The following is a 9636-nucleotide window of genomic DNA, read 5'->3' on the forward strand; positions in this document are numbered from 1 at the left end:
TGTCAGACCTCACTTTCCTTAAAGTGTTTGAGTTGTTCTAGGGTTTTTCCCAGATACTTTTTCATTGTGGGGTCTTTGGCCTGGTAGTTCCCATTGATTTGTGAGGTTACTACTTGTGAGTTGCTGAAGACTGTTATTTTTACCGCTCCAACTTCTTTAGCCAATTTCAAGCCAACCACTAAGGCTTCGTATTCTGCTTGGTTGTTGGAGGCGTGGAATTCGAACTTTAGGGATAGTTCTATCCGCGTCCCTTGGTCACTTTCCAGTATGACGCCTGCACCGCTTCCGGCTTTGTTTGACGAGCTGTCAACCTATAGGCTCCAGATGATGGGCGCCTCTGGGCTATCGGTGCATTCGGCGACGAAGTCGGCCAAATATTGTGATTTGATGGATGTCTGAGTTTCATACTTGAGGTCGAACTCGGACAGTTTCACTGCCCATTGTAGGATCCTCCCTGCCAGGTCTGTCTTTTGTAGGATGTGCTTCATTGGCTGATTAGTGCGGACCTTAATGGTGTGAGCCTGGAAGTACGGACGGAGCCTTCGGGATGTAAGGATGAGGGCATAAGCAAATTTTTCTATTTTCTGATAGTTCAGCTCAGCCCCTTGTAGGGATTTGCTGACGAAGTAGATGGGCTGTTGCTCCTTATCGTCTTCTCGGACCAGGATTGATGCTATTGCTCGGCTTCTGACTGCTAGATACAACACGAGTTCTTCTCCTTTAGTAGGTTGGGTGAGAATGGGTGATTGCCCCAAGAATGCTTTGAAGTCTTGGAAGGCTTTTTCGCACTCCGGAGTCCACTTGGATTGTTTTCCCTTCCTTAGGAGTGAATAGAAGGGGAGTGATCTTAGAGCCGATCCAGCTAAGAATCTGGATAGGGCTGCCAGTCTTTCGTTCAGCTATTGTACTTCTTTAATGTAGGTTGGGCTTTTCATGTTGAGTATAGCCTGGCATTTGTCCGGATTTGTCTCTATACCTCTTTGGGTCAGCATAAACCCCAAGAACTTTTCAGCCTCTACTGCGAAGGTACATTTTGTAGGATTTAATCTCATCTCGTATTTTCTTATGGTGGAAAATACCTCAGAGAGGTTGGATAGCAGCGTCTTGTCTTCTTGAGTTTTAACGAGCATGTTGTTCACATAGACTTCCATTAGTTTTTCTATGTGGGGGGAGAATACTTTATTCATTAGTCGTTAATATGTGGCTTTCGCGTTCTTTAATCCGAAAGGCATTACTACATAGCAGTAGTTTGTCTTTGGGGTTATGAACGAGGTATTTTCTTGATTGGGTATGTGCATTAGGATTTGGTTGTATCCTGATTTGGCATCCATGAAAGGAAAGATACTTGTAGCTTGAAGCTGCATTGACTAAAGCGTCGATGCTTGGAAGTGGTATCTTTGGGGCAGGCTTTGTTAAGGTCAGTGTAATCCACGCACATTCTCCATTTCCCATTTGGTTTCTTCACCAATACGACGTTGGCTAGCCAAAGTGAGTATTTTACCTCCCTTATGAATTCTGCCTCCAGCAAGGCCTGCACTTGTTCCTCCAGCACCTATGTCCGCTCGGGTCTGAGCTTTCTGCGCTTCTGCTGAACAGGTCGGGAGCCAGGGTATACGGCAAGCTTGTGGCACATCAGGTCGAAGTCTATGCCAGGAATGTCAGAGGCTTTCTAGACAAATAGGTCGGAATTTTTTCTTAGTAAGTCGATGAATTGTTCTTTTAGGCTTTCTTTTAAGTTCGCCCCTATGCTTGTCGTCTTGTCGGGGGCGTTTTCGATTTGGACCTCTTCGGTTTCGCCTTCAGGTCGGGGGCGCAGCTCATCATGAACTTGGGTTCCTCCCAACTCGATGGTGTTGACTTCCTTTCCTCCTGAATTGGTTTTCAAGCTAAGGCTCTCGTTATAGCATTTTCTTGCGAGCTTTTGGTCCCCCTTTACAGTGGCAATTCCTTCAGCCGTGGGGAACTTCATGCGTGGAGAGGGGTAGAGACAACGGCGGCCAACTTGTTTAGGGTTGTCCATCCTATTAGGGCATTCTAGGCCGAGTTCATGTCGACTGCAATGTAATCGATGCTTAAGGTCCTTGACTGCATGCCCTTTCCAAAGGTAGTATATAACGAGATGTATCCCAAAAGTCGGATAGGGGTGTCCCCAAGTCCGAATAAGCTATGGTTACGCTTTTAGGTCCTTTATTTCTAGTCCGAGTTTGTCAAAGGCAGACTTGAACAGGATGTCGACAGAGCTTCCTTAATCTATCAGGGTGCGGTGGAGGTTTGCGTTGGCTAGGATTATGGTTATCACCACGGGATCGTCATGTCCGGGCGACAGGCCCTACGCATCCTCCTTTGTAAAAGTGATGGTGGGCAGGTCGGTTCATTGGCTATTTTTTCTGACTTGATATACCTCATTGAGGTGTCTTTTTCGTGAGGATTTCGTTATTCCTCCCCCTGCGAACCCTCCGTTAATCATGTGGATGTGACGTTCTGGGGTGAGAGGAGGGTGTTGTGGTCGTCCCTCCTCTTCTTCCCTTCTTCGCTTCTTCGGATCGTCCGACCTGTCTGTTAGATACCTATCAAGCTGGCCTTCTCTGGCTAGCTTTTCTATGGCGTTCTTCAGCTCGTAGCATTCGTTGGTGGAGTGTTCGTAGAGTTTATAGTATTCACAGTACTCAACGACTTCCGGTTTTTTTGTGTTTGATCGGACGGGACGGTAAAATTTTCTCTGTACGGCATATTTCTCTGTAGACGTCCACTAGGGAGACCCTAAGGGGAGTGTAGTTGTGGTACTTCCGGAGTTTCTCTGAGCTGGGCTTTTCCTTCTTTTTGGGTTCTCGGTCTCTATCCCGAGGTGAATATGACAAGTTGGACTTTGAGGGGGGTTCTCTTAGCTAGGAATTCTCTTCCATGTTGATGTATTTTTTCGCTCTTTCCTGCACTTCATTAAAGAGGACGAATGTCACTTGGATATAAACTGGCTGAACGGTCCTTCTTTCAAGTCGTTGACCAATCCCATGATTGCTGCTTCAGTTGGCAGGCTCTGGTTTTCCAGGCAAGCCTTGTTGAATCTCTCCATGTAATTTCGGAGGCTTTTCTTGTCTCCTAGTTTTATTCCTAGCACTTTTGGGGCGTGCTTCGTTTTGTCCTTTTGGATGGAAAATCTGGTCAAGAATTTTCTGGCCAGGTCATCGAAACTAGTGACCGATATGGGGGGTAGAGCGTCGAACCACTTCATGGCCGCCTTCATTAAGGTGGTTGGGAAGGCTTTGCAGCGAGTCGCATCGGAAGCGTCGGCCAGGTACATTCTGCTTCTGAAATTGCTTAGGTGATAGCTTAGGTCGGATGTCCCGTCGTAGCGGTCCATGTCAGATGGCTTAAAATTTCTGGGGACTTTGGCTTTCATAATTTCTTTAGTGAACAGGTCTTGCCCTCCTAAAGGACTGTTGTCCCGTCCCGGTCGTGTAGTCCGGGCTCGGAGATTGGTTTCCATCTTTTGGAGCTTCTCTTCTAACTCTCTGCGCCACTTGACTTCTCTTCTTAATTCCCGTTCAGCCTCTCGTTGTTGCTCGGCTTCGCATTCGAGCTGCCTTAAGCGATATTGCTGTCCGTGGACCATGCTTAGTATCTCTGCCGCTGGGGGTGTGTTCCCCCCCAGGGTGGCGTGCGTCAGAATGAGAGTTCTTTGGGTGAGGTTTTTCCGGGGGAGTCTCCCCGTGGTGTGGCGGTGGAGGGGGGAGCACGACGTTGTGGTCCTCCATCTATGCTCCTTCCTCGGGTTCAGATGCTATATGACCATCGTCGGGTTATCTGTCCGCCATGGTCGTGAGGTGACTTCCAGGTCACCGGCAATGGCACCAATGTTCCGAGGGTTACCTGAAACGTCGAGTCGGGTCTGAACGTGAGGTCTGGATCGCTTCGAGTGGCAGCGTCCGACTTGTTGATGCCGAGGTGCCGCCTATTCCGAGTTCCTCGTGAGGAGGTTGGGGGGTGGTACCTGTAAGAGACTCGATGCTTAAGTTAGCAAGGGCTTTAGGCAGGTTTTTGATAGAGTAGAACGTGAGTTATACCTGGGGTTCCAGCGTATTTATAGTAGAGTGTAATGACCTCCCTAGAGGCGATAATCTTATCTTATCTTATATCTTGAGAGTTTGTTGAGATCTTATCCTTTTGATCACCGCTTTCTAGGAGCAGTGACCTCGCCGTGTCGGGTGCTCGGAGCCGCGGGCTCTTTGGTGGGTGTCCGACCTCTTAGAAGAGGTCGGCTAGCGATTGGAGGGCCTTCCTCTGAACTCAGCCCTTTTTGCCTTCATGGGTTCCGGCTTAGAAGCTCGGGCCATGGTATTAACAAGTCTATTTTTTATATTTTGAGTGGTGCTATTTCTTCTAATAATTTCATTTGCTAAGGCATTATCAGCAATGAACAGCTCATGACAGATGAATCCGAACTTGAATGTCATGAAACTTAGAAAATTACATAATTCAACAAGGACAGCTAAGGTGTATTTGCATTTAAGATTAATTTCTATGCACTTATGGTTTATGTTGTTAACCATTCAAATTACAGGAAAGTGAGAAATTATGGTGGGTAGTTTATTGTAATGTATCGTTACCTATAATGATTTAGCACGTTCTTGGAATTTCATTTGTTGATAGTGTAAAACTTATTTTACATCATTGGTGTATAGAAATTAATTCCTCCTTTTCATTCATTATCCTATAATGGCTGGAATTTAACAATTTAAGGATGCTTAATTGTTGGTTCTTTTAATCCTTTAATCTGTATGATGCTTGCAGCATTTTCAGCGTTATAGTGTTTGTCGAATTGAAGGTTTGATCTCTATTAGTTCCAAGCAGATGGAGATAGGTGAGTTTGCTTTTTTTGTTTGTCTCTATTGATTTAGTTTGTGCCTCAGGGTTGATAATTGACATAATGTTCAATATACACTTCAGTGAGGAAGTTGGCTACGGATTGCTTTAAGTATGGCACTGAGAATCAAGGTGGTGGTTACCCTCTGCAGGGCCTTCTCTTCAATTTGGTAACTCATGAAACATTGGAAAACGAGAGACTTTGTTCGGGATCCTAGGTGATCCAGCTCATCTAAGGCTTGACCCTGTTAAAATGAGAGAAATGAGATTATTGATGTTTCCTCATGAGGAATTGAGTAATAAAGCATCCCATCAGTAAGGAATATGCAAGGCCTTTGCAAAATTCTGCTCAGGCAATGCCCCATAGATCTACTCCACCAATTGCAAGGAAAACTCCATTTCCTTTACTTGAATATAAACATGGGAGTTTTGATGCAAATTCTCCTGGGTCTATTTTGAAGGTTCAGCAACATAAGGGAATGCCTCCGAAGACCTACTGTAGATGCAGCTCTATTTATGGGCAAGTCATTCCAAGTTGGATGGTGGACCTGTAGGAAGTGGTAGTGAGTACAAGATATTATCATCTATTGTCAGTTTGGAGAAAGTTGCTTTTGACAATTTCGTTAGAATTGGTCCTTGCAAATTGAAACTTCTAAAGCTTGAAGCGAATTGTACAATGTTGTCGGATTATTGAGAGGCAATTGACTGTACCAGGGTTGTCTTCCACTACACGCTTGGGTTTAACACACCAAGTAATGACCTGGGATTTAATTAGAGTTCTTTTCTTCCATAGAAAACAAAAAGGTCAAGTAGAATGTTTGGGTGCTGACAACGAGGAAGATATGAAGGAAGTTTATCAAGATGTTGACCAAGAAGCACTCCCACTTATGAGTGTTTCTTAATATGTTCAAAACCAAATAACCTCTCTAAATGACTCTGATTATCTACAACATATTTTTGTATTCCTCACTGGTCGGCAACTAGATGAAGCAGTGCAACTGGCAGCTTCCAAAGGAGATGTGAGGCTGGCTTGTTTGTGGTTCTACTGTGAATCGCTCTGACATTTCAAAGCAACTAGATATTTGGAGAAAGAAATGTCTGGATTTTAGTTTCATTGAAAACGACAGAGTGAGGCTATATGAATTGCTTGCAGGAAATATTCATGATGCACTGCACTGCTTTTCGGACATATAAGCATTTTCTTGATGAGGGAAGGGCTCCATATCCTGTTCCACTTTTTATTGATGAAGGACCATCAGAAGAGGCTATCAGCTGGAATGCAGATAAACACTTTGACATTTCATTCTAGCAGAGAGAATTTAGCTTTTTGAAGGCTATGTTTAGTGCGTTCTCTTCAACCCCTGATCCACTTGATTATTACATGATATGGCATCAACATGCAGTCTTGGAAGCAGTGGGTGTTATCAACTCTAATGATCTTCATGTTCTAGACATGGGGTTCGTGTCTCAGCTTTTGAGCTTAGGGAAATGCCATTGGGCCATATATGTGGTCCTTCGTTCGCCCGTTCGAGAAGATTGTCAATTTCTTCATGTGAATTCGATTCGGGAGATATTGTTCCAGTACTGCGAAATTTGGAGTTCAGATGAATCTCAGCAACAGTTCATTGAGGATTTAGGCATTCCTTCAGAATGGATTCATGAGGCACTGGTGTGCATCATATATCCTTAATTATTTTATTTATTTATGAAGCAATGTCCACAATGTGCATAATTTGTTTTAGAGTACCCATTCAACCCCATCTTTCTCTTACAAGCATCTTCTGGTACAGATGCTTTTACTTGTTGAGTTTCAAACTGATGATATTTGACAGAAAAACCACACGAACTAGCCGCACTTACAATGCACCCACACTTTAGACATAAATAGAAGTGCTCATTACAACCATCTTTTGCGTAAAACTGCATTAATTGTTTTCCTGATGTTCCTCACTGATCATTGAATTCAATAATGCTTGAAGAATTTTGGGGGCTCTATTGAATGATATGTTAGTAATACAAGCTCTTAACTCATTGAATTTTGTTGTTGTGATACAGGCAATTTATTAGTCATAATGGTGATCTGCCAAAAGCTATTGAGCACTTTCTTCAGTGTGCAAATTGGCAGAAAGCTCGTAACATCAGTTGCTCATAGGTTATTCTTGCAAGGTAATTCTTATATACGTGTTACTTGAAAAAAAATACGGATTAATTCTTATAGAAGACCTGTGCATTGTCACCTATAATTTTGGGGTGCTATTGTTTTGACCCCATTATATTGTTTTTCATAGCTGAAAATTGCGAGAATTTTTCTCCTTAAATCCAAGGAAGTGCATCATCATAAGTAACTACTTTAATATCTTGTGCAGCCAAACACTCAAGAGATATGGAGGATTGCAACTTCCATGGAGGACCACAAAAATTGAAATTGAGAATATATATTTCATATTATTTGATGAGACTCACTTCAGGGAGACACCAATTCCATGACTCCATTGGTATGCCAATTTATAAAAGGAGATCCCCTTTTTTATTATCATTCATGTACACAATGATTATTCTGAAGTGCAAATTTATGACACTATAGGATGGTATTTGCGTTGCATCAATTAGTTATGAAGGTATGATTTGTTTAGTTTACAATCAAATAAAAATAAAGGTGTGCCCTAGCAATCTAAGGTGTTTCTATTTTGAAGTATGCTGTGAGAAAGGTCATCTGTTGCAGATTGGTGTATTCGAAAATGGGGAGTGAGATATGTGATTTGCTGCTATCTGCTGTGGCCTGTGGGCGAGGGTGCTAGCCGAGATGAACAGTTTCGCTCTGGTCACTTGCAGGACGCAGGGTATCTGTTGACGCAGATTAGGAGCTACCACTTACATTGCATACTCTTATTATTAGCAACCTTAATGACATATTATTGCGGCTGTTATACATTAAACTGTCTTTTTAATCAATGAAACAAATTAACACATAATGAAATCAAGTTTTTATATTTGTCAAATTTAAAATTGATATACAGAATTCAAAAGAGAAGGTCTCAAATGGCGTGGCAATAACTGCCACCTAAAAGCAAATAAATAAAACAAGACACAAGCTCTAACTAATAATAGTGATAAATTTTGGATGATGCATGCAGCCTGCAGGAGTCTTGGATTAGAAAACTTGGATCCTTACTTGGTCCATTGTGTTGGAAGTTTATTATAATTTAAACTTCTATTGTGGCTCTTGACCAAATAAAAAAAAAAAAACTTCTATTGTGACTTAATTGTAATTATTTATAAAAATTACAACTTTTAACATACTAATTAATGCTTTCGCTTAAATTAATTTCTACACATTGTCCAATGAGTGCAAAGCCAAAGAAATTTCCTTACGAAGAACATGAATTTGTGCCATTTGACATGAAGGGCGTATGGGCTTCAATGGAGCAATGCCACGACTTGGGTCTTACAAAATCAATTGGAGTCAACTCTACTAAAAGGTTGAACATTTCTCTTTTGCTACTATTCCTCCTGCGGTTAATCAACTAATTTTTATTTATTTATATTAACTATACACAAACGTTAATTTTATTAGTTGGATTACTAAATTAATTAAATCTCGTATCATACTAATCATACAACAAACACGTGGAGATGAATCCTTCCTGGCAGCAAAAGAATCCAAGAGAATATTGCAAAGCCAAGGGTATTGTGAATTTGTGATAACTGCATATTCTCCTTTGGTATCCAAAAAATCAGATGGGGTAGTAATGATGTCATGGACAATGAATTACTCAAGCACATTACACATGCTCATGGAAAGCCACCAACTGCAATATGGTAGAGCACGGCTATATCAGATTTGGTTCATTCAATTAAACAGAATCGATATTCATTTAATAATCAATACATTACTTCGATCTCTTCTCTTTTATTCTCTCTTGTCGTGTAAAGAACAAAATAGTTCTAACTGTTCTTGTTAAAGACTTTACACAGCATTCTAATAATAAAGTCAAGAGTCTCAAATATGTTTAGGAAAAAGTTAAATAAATATTTTAATCTAAATATAAATTAACTTTTCATTTCTCTCATTCTATAACTATATCCATTTAACGACATTCAAACCTGTTTTGGACAAGAATCACAACTTTAATTTATATTAACCTGACAATAATACGTTAAGTAACGGGTATATTTCAAAAAAAAAATTTAACACTGAAATTTTGTCTAACCGCTACACTATGACATTTAAAACGTATATTGAAGACAATAAATGTCTGAGAGCATTACACCGGAAAAACAGAATAAAAGGGAAAGGTAGCCTAACAAGTGAGCATATGATCATTTCGGTACCCAAAAAGCACTATTAACTTAATTAACAGAGCGTCTTTGCAGGTAGCCACCCGGCTCAGAGACAATGCTGCGCCAAATAGGATCACCGAATCTCATAAGCTTGTAACCTCGGTTCAGGTACAAACATTTAACGTTATCTGTGGGGATCCTACGCCGTTGTTTTCATGGCCGATTCCAAATTAAAATCAGTTATTAACCCAAACACTCCTCTAAAGGAGAAGCATTATGAAGATGGATATGAAATTGATCCTAATACTACCAAGCAGCAGCAAGTTCCTCTTAGGTTCGAGAACCAACTAGCTCAGAATGCTGAAGAACAACATTTGTCAAGATTAGGAGGAGGCTATGTGCAAGTGATGCAAGAAATGCAACACTGCACATTGGAGCTAGAGTGTCGATTGACAGAGAACACTCCATGTCACGACAATCTAGATCCCAGAGTCA

General features: G+C 41.5%; 1 pseudogene; it reads left to right on the forward strand.

Annotated features, from left to right (window-relative positions):
* Positions 1–3665: 3665 nt before the first annotated feature.
* Positions 3666–7527, forward strand: LOC112769761 (nuclear pore complex protein NUP96-like; annotated as a pseudogene).
* The last annotated feature ends 2109 nt before the right edge of the window (positions 7528–9636 follow it).

The sequence above is a fragment of the Arachis hypogaea genome, chromosome 18 (assembly GCF_003086295.3).
Source record: "Arachis hypogaea cultivar Tifrunner chromosome 18, arahy.Tifrunner.gnm2.J5K5, whole genome shotgun sequence".
NCBI classification, from domain to species: Eukaryota; Viridiplantae; Streptophyta; class Magnoliopsida; order Fabales; family Fabaceae; genus Arachis; species Arachis hypogaea.